Here is a 14,688-nt window from a genome sequence, read left to right as displayed (position 1 = left end):
ATCCTGTGCTCTCAGCTTTTGAAATGTTTCCCTCAGGCACATGTCATGCTAAATAGAAATGGAGTTATGCACATGGCCAGCTCAAATAACAGGCTCAATTTGAAGAATTCTTTGATTTGAGGAATAATCCATGTCTCAGATTTTATAACAGGTTTCAATAAGAGGGTCTGACTGTGAAGGTCTCATGGTTGCTGCTATTGACTTAAGAACTGAGCAGTTAAAAATTAAAATTGACACCAGCTCTGTGCTTGAATAAAGAGTCACAAATCTTGTCCTTCTCAGCTTCCCTAGGCAGGGAAAGAAGCAGACACAGCAAAGAACTGCTACTTTTCATGAGACCAGATCCTCCAAGACAAAGTTCCTGCCAAGTTCACATCCAGATGGAGCTCTAAGCCCGAGGCAGAGAATTGCTTAATAGCCAATTGTTGGTATTAAACCTTGTGAGAAGCAGAGCTCGTTCACTAGTGCCTGCAAGGCTTTCAGAAGGAGCAGCTCTGGCCTCCAGCACGGCTGTCCCCCAGTGTGACTGCCCAGCATGGCATGGCACAGTGGATCCCAGGTGCCCTGAGGGTCAGAACCTGACTGCTCACCCACTGGAGCCCAGCACTTGGATCAGCAGAGCACAGGCTAGCTGCTTACAGAAGATGCTGCACAGGCCACAGCTGCCCCTGCTCTGACCTCCTCATCCAGCCACTCTGCACTCCAGTTTTTCATTAAGTAGAATTTACACAAGTGGAAAGACCAGGATAAACAAGGGTAAGAACGTCTGCCTCCCCTGCACGGCCCAGGAAGTGCCATTTCCCTGCTGTGTCGTGTGAGCAGCTCCTGACTCAGCCTTTCCCTGAAGGATCTCTGGGTTTGTGGCATGAGAACACATCATGCTGCACGCCAGGCCGTGCCACACTCCTCTGTTCCCAGCCTCAGACACACACTGCAAAAACTCCATCCTTGCATATGACAGTGAGGTGGGGAAGGTTTTCATTTGCAAGAATTTATTTAGAGGAAAAAAAATTAATAGTACAGAATTTGTTTATCCTGAGAAGTATCTTGAACTGCCAGAAGATGCTTCCCAGTAACAACAAACTCTGAAGAGCAACATTTCAAATACAAATAAAATGCACACTTGAAGTCCCTCCTCATCCAGTGCAGCATCTCTTTCAGGGAAGGCACATTCCCTACCATTTCAGGCTTCTCAGTGCAGAGCTAAGATCAAAAATTATAATCCATCACTGTGTTCTCAGGCTAGCTACTCCAAGTTATAGATTTGCTCTAGGACTAAACCAAAAACCTACACAACTTTCCAAACTTCCCTGGCAAGAAACTGTTAATTTTACATGCTATTCATCTTTGGAAGATTTAGTCTGAAATAAAAACAACAGCTGGACTGATGCTGAAAACTGTCATACAGCTCAGTACCATGGGGACAACCCAGCCAGTGATAAAATGTTTTACTATATCAGCTAGAGCTGAGAAATGTAAAAGGAGTTCTGTAAATTTAATCACTGATTGTTGGAAGAGCTGAAGAAAACCTCTCCATTTGTCATCCAAATGTTTCAAGAGGAAAAAAAAAAAAAAAGGCTGGGTTATAAATGATGGGCTGCAAACACTGTAACGAGTTCTGTAAATTCAGCACCTTTCATGAAATTTCCATTTTAATTTCATGACTCAGAGCCACTCAGCATCTCAGGTGGGATTAGTCCAGTGCCTAATGCAATGACACTTCTAGCAAAAAGTAATACATTATGTTTTTACTCACTTTGGGATTTTTGAATTAGCACAGCATGGTGCAGCACAAACATACAATAAAGTACAAATAAGTAAAAGCTCCCAAATCTCCTGCTAATACTAATAAAAATATCAAAGCAGTACATAGTTATGTTGTTTTATTCAACAGTCCAATACCACAGTGTAAGAATGCAATTTATTCAGCGATTAACTCAAGAGACTCCTGAAAGAATAATACATTCAGAAACTCCCAAGATACGCTCACCAGTGGTGTTTGAAGATTGTCTATTTATATTTTACAATGTCTTCACAGAAGAGAGGTTAAAATGCCTGGCTGTGTCTCCCCTGCCTTGCAAACAGGGAAAAACACATCAATACTGCTCTGAATCTGGCTCCCCACTGCAAGCCAGAGAGCAACTTGCCCTGATGAAAGCTAAGAAACAACACAGGAGTTGAGCTGAACAATTTCAACATAAAGCATCTCACACTTGGGGTAAATTGAACAGCAGTTTAGCAACTGTGCATAATGGCAGGTGTAATGTGCAAGGTTAAGAGGCAAATCAAGTAAAAGACCAAAAAAAAAAAAAAAAAAGTAAAATAAAACAGTGGGGATCTCAGACAGGCCTGATATCTCTGACAAAACAGTTCCAGCCCCGGTGCTTCATCACAAACCTGACAGCAAATCCAAGGAGAGAAACAAGCAGGGCCTGCTCCTTTTACTTTTATTACATTTCTGCTGCTGCCTCTTTATGAACTCCAGGATATTGCAGGTGCTTTTGATCTTTACACTATCACCACATTAACACACAGTGGATTTCACCCCGATGCCCTGGGTTCATGGCTCAGCTCAGCTAGTTGCAAAGTAATTTATATCATTAATAATTCACATACATCCTTCTGTGAGCAGCAGGTAGAGCACATGCTTCAGGAATGGGGCTCATTGCAGGAAAACTCATACATGGGTGGTTTGCCTACTTTGTAGGCTCAAGGAATATACTGGGAACTTAGGGACATGAGAGGTATTCTCAACCTCAACACTGTCATATTTATACAGAAAACAATGATGCTTGTTGCATAACAGATGTATTTTCAGTATGAAAGCAGTGCTGGCAGTTATCTGCACTTTAGGGAACAAGAAATTATCTTAAGGACCTCTGCTCACCCAAAGGCAAACAGCCCAGGTACAAAGCCCTGCTCCTGGGGATGTGCTGCCTACAGGAGCCAGGAAAGGGAAGAGACAGCTAAGGAGAGAAACGGAGCAAAACAGGAACACTCAGCCACCCTCAAGACAGCACACCTGCCAGCTTCCATTCCTGGCCTTTGTCCTCACATTTCCCAGATTTTAGGGAAATTTTCCTGTGTGACCCTTCAGGTGCCCCTCCTGGGCTCCCAGTGTCACAACCCCAGACTGTCCCCGCTGGCACTGAAGCCCCTTGGCAGTGGCAGCTCCAGTGACCCAGTGGGGTCCCTGCACACCCCACACACACAGGATTCCCCACTGGCTCATGGCACCGCAACACAAATCCTGGTGGCTCCCAGGGAGGAAGCCTGAGCAGAGGAATCCCTTGGCTTTTATACTCTCACAGTTTTTGGGTGATCTGGCCTCCTCCTGCTGAAGCAGCAGCCCCTGCTGTGTCTGAGTGCCCACCAGCAGCACAGGTGCCTGTCCCAGCACATGCAGAAGGGGAGGCTGCACGCTGCCCAGGGCTCAGCACGTGCAGAATGCTGCAGTGCTCAGCTACACTGGCGCTCTGCAACATTCAGCTGACACCTGGTTCTGGCTCATCTGGATCCTCGTGCTCACATCAATGCTGTGAGAGGAAAAAAAAAATAATGACATCACCTGACAAAGAGAACAGAATCAAGAAGAGCCATGATAAAAGAGTGACCATGGGGAAGGAACACAGTACTGTGTGAGAAGCAGAGCCCAGTGATCAGACTAAGATACCAAAAGGTGCTGATCTCATTGCTTTCAGTGACTAAGAAATTCACACTGTTCTTAAATGCATTTTCTGATCTTTAGGTGTTTAAGCAGATTCAAAGATCAGGTGCTTGGTCATTTACTGGCACATAAATCCAGATAATGCCTGCATCCTGAACAGTTACTTCAAGTGCTGAAGTGAATCATGACCATCTGCCCACTGCAGCAGGGCCCTTGGCTGCACCTGCCACTATCATTCTTCCCAAAAAGCCACCCCCTGGCACTGCAGCTCCATATGGACACGCCACCAGCAGTAGCCTGTGCTCCCAGGCAGGTCCCTGTAGCCCCCAGAAACTGCCTGCACTCTTGTTTAATTACAGGTTGCTGAGGCTTAGCTCACCTGAATTCTTTATCATAGAATGGTCTGGGTTATAGAAGACCTTAAAGATCATCTTGCTCCAACTCTCAGGAAGAACCACACACTGAATTGGCTTTAAGACACCAGACTCCAGAACAGAAAAATTGCCTGATCTTCAGGCAAAAATTGCCAGGTCTTCAACACAATATCTCCCTACCACAAAACCTATTTCCAGTTCAGAGATCCTTTCATTGAAACTCTTCAATCTTAAGGCACTGTGATTATTTTCAAGAATTATGAGAGTTAGATCCCCAGTGTGATGATGCTCCATGAATCAAAAGATATTGCCTCTCTCAAAGTTGCTAACAAATGCTCAGAGCACCCAGGAGCACACGATTAGCTGGAGTTGGACTGCACAAGAATCCATCTGAGCCTGCAGCCAGCGCTGTCCTGGGCTCTGAGTTTGGCTCAGAGCTCCTTCTCTGCCTCCCCAGCCCATCTCATTCTTACCCTTTTCCCCAGGAGCCTTCTCTTTCCTGCATGAAGGCCACTCCAGCATTCTGGAGAACAGTTTCAGCCTTTTGTTTCTCCAGCAGCATCAGCTGGGACAGAGATATCAGAGTTTAGCAGTGCCTCCCCCCAGGCCCAGCCCGCTGCTCCAGTGGCACAACACATCCACACACAAGGATGACACAGGAAGGTAAAGGAACACTTAAACTTGCGTGAAAAAAACTACCAATACCTCTGCAATTACTATCAAATACCTCTGCAATTACTCAGACATACTTCTTTCAAAAAAAGCTACACCAGCCTATCACAGACTGTGTGGGGAAAAAAATTAACTATATATAGGATTGGTGTTAACTTTAAATACTGAGTTTCTTAACAGATTAAAAACTGAGATGAGCAAATATACTGCTTAGTGTGTAGGATTTTAAATGGCTTCATCCTCATAATTTCCAGGCAAGTGCAATCAAGTAATAATACAAGCAATAATGCATGCTGCTTCTTGAAGTGTAGGAGCTCTGGATAAGAAAAACTTCATTTCATCCTTAAGAGCACATGCTTTCTCAAAGCCATCACTATGATCTGCCTTTTGATGCAGAATAAGTATCTCAGTCTGGTTTTTAAGACCCTAGCAGCTTTCCAAGATTACTTATACTTCTTTCTAGTTACATATGTCTGAAATTTTGTACTCAGGCTTGTTTTGAGGGCTTCTATTCAAGTAGAGTGGGCTCAGGTTACAACTCCCTTCAAATAGGGGCTTGAGTCATTGATTGTATTGCTTAATGATGAATTGAAAAATTAAATAACCCAAGAAAAAAAGTTTTGTCAATACTTGAGATGTTGGCCCATCCCTCTGGTCGTGACAGATTAGGCTGGAATCTACAATTTGTTCATGAATATCCTATTACTGTAAGAGAATGCATTATTTCTGTTCATTGTTGACTTTCATTGCAAGAAGTGTTATTTATTTTGCTAGAATCTATGAGAGTATCTCTTGTGCCATCTGGCAACCTCATTTGCATGTTTCACATTGATTATAGAAACACCATTAAGTATCTGTTTAAGTTTCCTCAACACAGTGCTTTATATTTACTATCAGAAACTGTTCTGATCACCAGCAGTAAATCCATATTCTTCCCAGCTAAACACCATTTCACATTCCATTTAATCTCAGATGAGTTTCTTCCTATACACTCAGAGGCAGATGTCAGGGATTTTTAGGGCCCTGGTTTTCAAGCACACACACAGCTTCATTCACAAAAGTCAAAACCAACTACCTGACAGATGTGAGGTGCCTGCTGCACAAGGGATGCACACAGGATCCACACCACACACTTCAAGAGGCAGCAAGGGAAGTTTACTGCATTCAGTGCCAGCACAGATTGCCAAAAAGAAGAATGGCCTGTGCTCTTATACCAAATAAAAAATCCCCCTTTGTTCTCCACAACCCCACCTGCACTGCTCAAGGATTCCCCATGATCTATAAAAGGGATAAACAGACACTTATCTAAAGGAACAGGAAAGGACAGCCCTGGAACTCCATCAACATTGGGGCAGGAAATTAAAGAGCCAGGAAGAACCATCTGGGTTACCAGTCCCCTGCCATTTAGGGAGCTACTCCAAATGCTTCACTGTGAATACAGCCCATTCCTGAAGTGACAAAAATCACCTAATTTAGTATTTGCAGTCAGGCTGTTACCTGCCACCTCTGCTTATGTCACAACAGGTTTAGTGTAAGTTTGGGGCGTTTGTGTTTAGGCATTTGGTGGGGGTGTTTGTTTTGTCATGTGTTTGTATGTGTTTTACAGAAACAGAAAACACAACACTTATCTAGGCTTCACACAACAGAAAAAACCTCCAGAATAAAGTAATTAGAATATTCACAGAAATATTAATGGTCACATAACCAAGCTCTGTTAACCAAGTGACTAACACCCAGGGAAGCTCATTCAGAATTTAACATAATATAAAACACCCACATCATGCACACAAAGTAGTGAAACATGCATTATTACTTAAGTAAATCCTTCTAAACTGCTGACTATATGTTCATTAGCCAAGAGCCTGGATCTGAGAAGTTAAAACATCCTTGGCAAACACCCCCAACACTCCAGTGCCACACAACTCCATGTGGTCACAAGTCCCCAACAACATCCACCTAAGCTTTGCAGTTTTATTCCTGATATCTTATCACCAATTAAACCTCCCAGCAAACCTTCAGTCACTGCTGCATCCCTGTTGGGGTCTGCTCATTTCAGATTCATCCTGAATGCATTCCCTATGTTCTTCCTACCATTTTTTAATTTGTTTTGCCAACCAGCATGTTGCTTCCTTCCATGCCAGACTTCACATGTAAGGGCTGTCTCAAGTTCTTGCTCTACTTCTGTATAACCCTGCAGAAGCCACAAACAAAGCCTGACAGTGACAAAACAGCCCAAGTGCCAAGACAAGCCCTCCACGCTGAGCCAGGCATATTCTCAGCTCCTCACAGCCATCTGTCAGTAAGTGCACCTGACAAGGCAAGCAAGTGCAAGTACCTGAGGCAGCAATCACCCTCCTCCCTTAGCTGCACATTTCCTACAGCTCCAATGCAATGAGGTACAAGCTGTGGGGGTACCTTCAGTGACAGCTGCAAGTTTATGAGGGGCATTTTTCATCTCAACAACCATTTCAGCCACTGAAAGTCCTCTCAGGGCTTGCTGTGTAGCACCTTCCTTCCCAGGTGTGCTGCTTCTGCTCACAGTGCTGGAGTTCAGGATTTCAGGCAACAAACCTTCCCATTTCAGCATCACCCTGCAGTGATCAAGAAGGGAGATCACCCTCTGCATCAGCTTCACCAATTCCAAACCCATCACACCCTCGTAAGGCACGGACCAGACCGGTTCTACCAAACAACAGAAATTCTGGGCACTCAAGCACCTTCTTCAGATAAGGTAAGCTCCAGAAACAGCCCTTAGATCTCTGTGTAAGTACCTTCTCCAGAAAGCACTACAGGGATGCCTACAGGTGCTCAGAGAGCATTAATGCATGTGTGCTGCAACACAGGAGACAAGAACTACAAGTCTGGTTCTATTTCCCAATGCAAAACACATTCTGTTCTGGACACAGGATCAAAAACTTCCTTGGGTTTTGGAGCAAAACCCAAAAACAACTTGGAAAAAAAGTATAAAAGGGTATTTTGTCACAAGCTACATTGTGAGGGAAAGCAGTTGGCACATTTTTTAAGTGCACAAGCTGTAACTGCATGAATTTGAATTATAATGAAGCTGGGGGGGGGAAAAAGGACTAAAGAGCCATGCTGTTTTAAGTACACTACCTCCAAAGTTACTATTTAACTGGTCTTAATAACATCTGAATAGGCAGATGGTTTTTTTGACTGATTCAAAATCAAAACTTTTTTACTGACTCAAAAGCAAAACTATCTGTAAGCATGATATTATTATTCTACCATTATTTCAAATCATTAATTAAAACTTTATAGGAACAAGCTGGTGGGATTCTAGCAAACCAGCTACCAAAAAAAAACCAAAACGGCTTTCTTCTGCATTTTCTGGTGGTAACTCCTCATCAGAACAGCTCAGACACAATGCCAAGCCTCTCCATGTTGTCAACCTTTACACCTGAAAAAGCAGCAAGGATCTCTTGCAGTGCAGTTTTCAAAGTATACAAACCATAAAAGGTTAAACTTGAAAATTGCTATCCTCAAAACTGCACAAGCCCCTTCAGCAGACACCTTTGCCCCTCAGAATAAGTATTTTGACTATAAATACTCCATATTGGAAACCACAGGCAGCCAAAAGCTAAGCCCCAGAGATACTGATTACACAGTAGCTCTGAAAAAATATAAAGAAAAATAATACTAATGCAGACCACTAGCTAGAAATCCCCCACATAAACCCTTTGGACTAGTTAAAGAGTAAGAAGAAAATTCACAGGGTAGTAACTAAAAGAGAGCAATTACAAAAACTCATAGTAGGTATCTGTAACAGTTAAGTGGGAAAATGCATACTAGACAGTACTAATGCCTTTCTTCTTTAAGAACTGTCATATTTTACCAATATTAAATAAATCAGAAGAGCTTTTACCTAAAGGTACTTACAGCTAGAAACAACCTTAAAGAGGTACAAGACAGTAAATCATAAACAAAACCAGCTAGGAAATTATACTTAAAGTGGATAAATAACATTTAACTAAGTATTCTAGACCTAAAATATTAGCTTTATAAAGAAGAGCTACCTCTCTTTAAGCAACAGCACACATTAACTCCACTATGACACAGCTACACCACCAGCCACCTAAGGACATACAAACCCCACAACTCCACCACATTGCTGGCCACTCCCTAGCCAGGGCCCTTATATAAACCCACCCTTAGCACACTTCTGGAGGCTGCTCCTATAAATTTGGCAATGGCAAACAGCTGTTGCTTCCATACTGAAGAGAGTGTGAAACAAGGAGTTGCTTCTGCCTGGTAAGTGGGACTGCTTTGGGCCTTTCCTTTATCAGAGGGCTTCTTTTTGTGTTTGTCTTTGGCATTTTTTTTTTCAGTTTTAGTTGTTTTTGTAGTTACTATAAAGCACCGAAGGTAGCTACATGTGTGAGGAATTGGCTTTTATGGAAGCATCTAATATAATTAATTGTTTCTCTGAAGGCTGCAGGACAGGCTCTAATAGCTCTGCAAAGCTGTCTAATAGCAACAGCTTATGGGTATTAAGAGGAAAAGCACAGTAGCACTGCAAGTACAGTGGGAGTATTAATGACTGCAGCACATTGTGACTCACAGAACTGCTGCTCACCCTCAAATGAGCTTGCTGAGAACAAGCAATGGTAAAATAAGTGTGCAAGAGGGCTTTGTTCTCTCTGCCTGGATTTACAGAGAGGATGGAATCCCATGAGTGGCAAGGCTCACAGGGGATCTGAAGGGACACTCCTTGGGCAAGGACTGACCTCAGCCAGGGTCTGTGCAATACTTTAGTGCAAAGTAAATAACTAAGGTATTCTGCAGCTTGGGCTGTATCCTGACACGTCCTCCTTATAGCTTGGGAGCTGAACTCTTTGTCGAGGATTTCAGCTCATTTTTGACACAAATGCTGCTGCAGGGTTTTATTCTGCCAGACAGCTGCTGGGACCCCTCGAATGCTGTAACAAAGTTTGTGGCTTCACAGTAACATCAGGGAGTGGTAATGACTTCATGGGAGGCTTCTGAAACCATAAGAAGAGAAAGGCAGCTCAAGCAACAAATCAATTTTGTGTTCCACAGCATGACCTAACGCAGTGATCTTGCAGCTGCTTTTATATGTTGAAAGGGGGGAAAATGCTGTTCTACAGTAACTATAACTCTGAGCAGAAATTAGATGTGTGGCAGGAGCAAACACTCCACAGTAAAGGCTTATCCCAGAGCAAAAACAATGGTATGTCTTAAAAGTAAGTAAGCAAGCATTAAAAACCCTAACTAAAAATGTTTTTGTAGTAGAGCAGTGGCATTAAGTGGCACATAAACTGTTTTATTGACAGAGTAAATATTATATTTTTTCCTGGAAAAAAACCCACAAATATTGATCAGAACATAACATAGACCACTAGTCAAGTACTTTTCTATGCAGAGCAGGTGAAACCAGATCTACAGAATATCAGTTTTGCCACATTCAGTAATTTATGCCTACAATTTAACTTCCAGTAAAGTTAATTATCCGTATAAAGGAAATGGACTTACCAGAAAAAACATTTGTGCTATAATTAAATTAGTTCACTTCCTTTGTATAGATTACACAAAACACAGTTATGCAGTTAAGATGCAAAATTGCATGTGAGTATAGCCTGTGAGCATACCTTCTGCTGCATCCTAAATTTAATACTTAAGATTTGCCAAGTTTGTTATTCTGTGACTTCAGTTAAGTATGCAATTAGGAAATGACAATTGACAAACGTCTTCAAATTCTAAACTAGTTTCAAGTTCCAAAAAAAAAGAGCTGCATGTGAACCAAACCAAATATTTTGGTCCTTGAAATCATGAATGAAGCATAGCATGTGTTACAAGATCTAACTATCAGAATCTGATAACTGGTTTTTTTTCTTTTAATGAAAGCAGGAGTTACCTGTTTGAATTATTTTTTCTCTTTAGATGTGACGTGGCACTGCCTAAAAATTATTTCTGAACTATATTTTGTAGTATAAAATTTACTGAACATTTTAACTGTTGCTTATCCTGACAAGAAGGACTGGGGGATGAGAGGCTGGACAGGACCCAGCCATGTGCACTCTCAGCCCAGAAAGCCAAGAGTGTCCTGGGCTGCCCAAAAAGCAGCAGGACCAGCAGGTCAAGGGAGGGGATTCTGCCCCTCTGCTCCACTCTGGTCAGACCCCACCTGCAGTGCTGCCTCCAGCTCTGGGCTCCCCAGGACAGGAAGGACATGGAGCTGCTGGAGGAGGCCACCAAGTTGATTAGAGGGATGGAACACCTCTCCCAGGAGGAAAGGCTGAGAGAACTGGGATTGTTCAGCCTAGAGAAAAGAAGCCATCTGGGTGACTTTATTGTGGCTTTCCAGTACCTGAAGGGAGCCCACAAGAAACATGGAGAGGGGCTTTTCACAAGATCCTGGAGTACCTGGACCAGGGTGAATGGCTTCAGACTGAAGACAGCAGGTTTAGATTAGATGTCAGGAAGAATTTCTCCACTGTGAGGGCAGTGAGACACTGGCAGGTTGCCCAGAGAAGCTGTGGCTGCCCCATCCCTGGAAGAACCTGTCGGGTTAGGTAGGGCTCTGAGCAACCTGCTCTGGTGGAAGGTGTCCCTGCCCCTGGCAGGAGGGTTGGGACTGGATGGTCTTTAAGGTCACTTCCAACTCAGGCCATTCTATGATCTGCTGTGGTCTTGTGTTTACCTTACTAAATCTCCATAAACCCTCGAGAGGTGTTGGATTCCTACCAAAACAGTGGGGCTAAACACAGCACTGGTGCAGTGCCCAAGCTGAGATCTGCTGTCACCCTGTGGCTTGAACTCTTAACACTCCTTAGCATTTGATCCTCAGGGCTCCTATCGCTCATCTCAATTACAACAGTTAGTGATTAGCACTCCTGAAAATCTGCTCCATGCTGTTTTCAAGTACACAGGAAATTAAACCTTTAAGGACCACCCATGAAAAGTTTGGGTCAAGTGATCTGCCTTGTATCATACAAACTCTGTGATAAGAGCTGAAATAAGTACAGTCATCCACAGAGGTTTTTTCCTCAAGATGAATAATACTCTCACAATCTGCATTCCTGAGCTCCTTAACTAAGCCCACTTCTGGAGGGAAAAAAAATCTGATTCAAAGCTTGCTCACCACAGACTTTAATTCTTTGGAAGCTTCTGGCCTTTAGGAAAAAAATTGACACTACTGGCATGATCATACACCCTCCCCTTAAGCAGGCAGTTCATTGTGTGATTAGTTCTTTCAAACAACTTAATTTCTAAATGTGCCTATGCAGGACAGTTTTAATATGTAGCAAAATCTATATTACTGCAGATTGACTTTAGGTCAATGATGGAGATCATTGCTTTGGTCTATCAGTTTATGTAGGTCTGCTACTGGCTGAGAAGGAAGCACAGTCTGTGTCACTGGCTTTTTAAGTGTTAAAAGCAGAGAAATGGTGAAACTCTGAGGTTCTGTTGTCTCTTACAAGTACAAGGTGAAAGAGTGTGAAATAATGTTACACAAACCTGTATTGCCTTCTCCTTTTATTCCTGGTCCTGAGTCCTATAGTAGATTATGTGAAAGGAAAACATTCCCTAAAACAGTTCATCTTTAAAAGGAATATTTATTATAGACTGTGTGCAGTATAGCTAAAAACAGAAGTAACTGAAATAATTGCTTGCCTTTTTTTCCTGAAATAACTAGTTTGTGACCAGTTCAGTGGACAAACAGGAACCTAACAGGAAGCTGTTAAGTCACTCACATGTGCTGAAAATACCTGTTCTACCCACCAAGTTTAGAGTCTAGGGAGATAACTTCATCTGCACTGTAGTACACCAACATAACTTTCTCTGCTTATTTAGACCATTCCTCTCTGTGCTTTTATCAGTTTGCCATAATCTAAAAGAACACTCACAGATGAAATTTCTCAAATGAAGGCAGGACACAAACTCTATTTACATCAATGCAACACTTGATGTTGTACCTGAGCTCATCCAACTGTGTCGACAGGAACATAATTTTCTGTCTTTTTCCCAACTAATTCTGATGCCTCTGACTTTGTAGTGAGACAGGTAGAGCTAAACCAGCTTGATTATACACTCTGGTTGTTAGCTTTAACTGTTCATCTGTGACTTGGCTCCTGGAGATCAGTCTTAGCTGGCAGGGATGTCGATGATGCCTGTGTTTATGTCAGTCTGCTGGGTTTGGTGTCGTGGCCCCGAGCTGAGCTCTGTCCTCTGAGGATCAAATCTGAGCTTGGCTCTGTGCTTTGGGTGGCATCCCTGGGCTCAGCCCTATCCTTTGCGTCGCACCCATAAACTCAGTTCTGTCCATAGGATCACACCCCCAGTTCAGCCCTGTCCTTTGGGTGGCATCCCTGGGCTCAGCCTTGTCCTCTGGGTCACACCCATAAGCTTGGCCTTGTCCTTTGGGTCATGCCCGTCACACCCCTGGGCTCAGCCCTGTCCTTTGGGTCACACCCCCGGTTCAGCCCTGTCCTTTGCATGGTATCCCTGGGATCAGCCCTGTCCTTTGGGTCACAGCCGTGGGCACAGCCCTGTCCTTTGGATCGCACACCGGGCTCTGCCCTTTGGGTCACAGCCCTGTCCTTTGGGTCACACCCCCAGGCTCAGCCCTGTCCTTTGGCACACACCTGGCTCAGCCCTGTCCTTTGGGTCACACCCATAAACTCAGTTCTATCCATAGGATCGCACCCCCGGTTCAGCCCTGTCCTTTGCATGGTATCCCTGGGATCAGCCTGGTCCTTGGGGTCTCAGCCCTGTCCTTTGGGTCACAGCCCTGGGCACAGCACTGCCCTTTGTGTCACGGCACCGGGCTAAGCCCTGTCCTTTGGGTCACACCCCCGGCTCAGCTCTGCCCTTTTGCACAGGCCGATCCTCAGGCACTCCCGCAGCAGCAGCGCGGGCCGAGGTCGCCGTCTGGCGGCCAGGCAGCGGCAGTGCCCGCGCGGCTGTGTCAGTAGCCAGCATGGCTCCTGCCCTTACAGGCAGCGCTGCGAGGCGGCTGCCCGGGCCCGGCAGGGCTGCGTCCCGTGGGGGATCAGGACACGGTTCCGCTCGGCCCCGGCGCCGCTCCCGTCCCCTCAGCCCCATGCCGGGCGGGAGGGGCCGCGCTGCCGCCCTCGTGTGGGCAAAGGTGGCGCTGCAGGCGCGCCCGGCGGTGCCCGGGGCCGGGGCTCCCTCGGCAGCATTGGGTGGGAGCGGCTCGGCTCCCCCGAGAAACGCGCTCCAGCCCGGCACGGTCAGACGGACGCCCCCGCCTGTCCCGCTGTTCTGTCTGCCCGTGGTGCCTCTTCCATAAACTTTGCCTCACTCCACTAAAATCCACAACTTTTTGATCTCCTGGAGCTCTGCATCAACCTCCCCTCCTCCAGTACTTCCTTGGTCTCTTTATTCACTCTCGGTTTTCCCCTACATGCTGCCTAAGGTGTTTCTTGGCTTGAGTGATCCTTGACCTCACTTCATTGCTCACTAATTCCTGTCCTCAAAACCTGCAATCCAATCCCTGACAGCCAACCTTCTCCCCCATAAAATGGGCTGTCTGCATCCCAGGGACTTTCCTGGGGCACAGGTCTGCTGGGACAGCTCATGCCCACAGCTTTGCTCTTCGTGTAGCCATGCGGCTGATCTGTGTCAGAGTCAGCAGAACACATGGATGCAAGAGGTGAACCTCACTGCCAAGCTGCTAACTGACAAAATCTGTGTGTGCAGGGCTGCTGGCTTGTCTGGGGGATATTCCTGGCCACTGCAATGCTTTCAGCTTACTCCTTTGGGTGCCGAGCAATGGGTGTTTCTGCGCAAGCCCTCCTGCGGTGCCCCAGACCCTCCACTGATAAGGCCTTAATCAGCACATTCCATGGAGCTGCCCAAGGAGTTGTGCCGGACCTGTTAACAGTAGTGTGGAACAGGATCAGCTGAGGGCTGAGCACTGAGGCTTCTGCCTAAATTGGCTGTTGCTATGTCACCGCTGAATTCCATCACCTC

Source organism: Ammospiza caudacuta, chromosome 14, assembly GCF_027887145.1.
Source record: "Ammospiza caudacuta isolate bAmmCau1 chromosome 14, bAmmCau1.pri, whole genome shotgun sequence".
Lineage (NCBI taxonomy): Eukaryota > Metazoa > Chordata > Aves > Passeriformes > Passerellidae > Ammospiza > Ammospiza caudacuta.
This window is presented reverse-complemented; position numbering follows the sequence as displayed.